This window comes from Galeopterus variegatus, unplaced genomic scaffold (assembly GCF_000696425.1).
Source record: "Galeopterus variegatus unplaced genomic scaffold, G_variegatus-3.0.2 Scaffold3289, whole genome shotgun sequence".
NCBI lineage: Eukaryota > Metazoa > Chordata > Mammalia > Dermoptera > Cynocephalidae > Galeopterus > Galeopterus variegatus.
Window position 1 is genome coordinate 85,176 of NW_007729400.1, and position 1,736 is coordinate 86,911.

A 1,736-nucleotide genomic window follows, 5' to 3' on the forward strand; every position below is an offset into this window, starting at 1 on the left:
ATTGGGTTGCTTGTTTTTTTCTTGTAAAGTTTTTTGAGTTCCTTGTATATTTTGGATATTAATCCTTTGTCAGATGTCTATTTTGCAAATATTTTCTCCTACTCTGTTGGTTGTCTTTTAACTCTGTTCATTGTTTCTTTTGCTGTGCAGAAGCTTTTTAGTTTGATATAATCCCATTTGTTTATTTTTCCTTTGGCTGCCTGTGCCTTTGGGGTCTTATTCATGAAGTCTGTGTCCAGTCCTACTTCCTGAAGTGTTTCTCCTATGTTTTCTTTAAGAAGTTTTACTGTTTCAGGGTGTATATTTCTTTAATCCATTTTCAGTTGACTTCAGTATATGGTGAGAGGTATGGGTCTAGTTTCATTCCCCTGCATATTGATATCCAGTTATCCCAGCACCATTTGCTGAAGAGACAGTCCCTTCCCCAGTGTATAGGCTTGGTGCCTTTGTCAAAGATCAGATGGCTGTAGGTGTGTGGGTTGATTTCTGGATTCTCTATTCTATTCCATTGATCACTGTGTCTGTTTTTATGCCAGTATCATGGTGTTTTGGTTATTATAGCTTTGTAGTATAGTTTAAAGTCAGGTAGTGTTATGCCTCCAGCTTTATTTTTTATTTATTTATTTATTTATTTATTTTGCTCAGCATTACTTTGGCAATGCGTGGTCTTTTGTTATTCCATATAAATATCTGGATAGTTCTTCCCATTTCTGAGAAAAATGTCATTGGAATTTTGATGGGGATTGCATTGAATTGACTTGTGTGAGATCACACATATCAGCAGTCATAATCAAGATTCCAATTAGCATCCAGATTCCTCTATTATAATGCCTAACTCCTAGAGCTGTTGTGAATTTCAGAAGAGATATTTTTGTAGAACTTTAGAAGAGTTTTGCCACATCGTGAGTTGTCAACAGTGTTAGATTTTAATATGCTGTTATCCTTTTGGGGTGGCTATTGTAAATGGGCAAGCTTTTTGATTTCTCTTTCTGCATGTTCACTATTGGAGAATAGAAATGCTACTGATTTTTTTTGTGTTGATTTTGTATCCTGATACTTTGCTGAAATCATTTACCAACTTCCAGGGTTTTTGTGTAGAGGCTTTAGGCTGTTCGATATATAGGATCATGTCATCTGCAAACAGGGACAGTTTGACTTCATCTTTTCCAATCTGGATGCCCTTTATTTCCTTTTCTTCTCTGATTGCTCTGAAAACCAAACTTTTTTCTTGAAGCCTGGGGCTGGTGTAGGGAAATCCTACACGTGAAAGGAGTCTGAAAAAAAAAAACACTACTGACCACCACCTGGAGCTTTTTGCCTTTAGCCAGCTACAAGTCTCTGAAGTTGTGATGGCACAGATATTGTTCATAAACAGGATCTGACCCAAACCCCTCCCCAGCCCCATGATTGGATATACAGTGATTTCAATATCAACTTGGGAAAGCAGCCCTAGAATGCCACAATAAGACCTGGGTCTAAACTGAGAACCCAAGGATCCAAGAAGGAGTCACTGGCAAATGCTAGATAGAAAAGGATGTGCACAGCAGAAGAAAGAGGAAGAAAAAATATTATCCAAAATCCCCCATTCAAACTGAGCCTACACGCTTAAACTCAAAAATCGACAAAGAAAAGAATGGCACAAAAAATGATTACATTGCATAGTATTGAATATACTAATTATCCTGATTTGAGCATCACATATTGCACATAGGTATTGATATACAACTCTATACCCC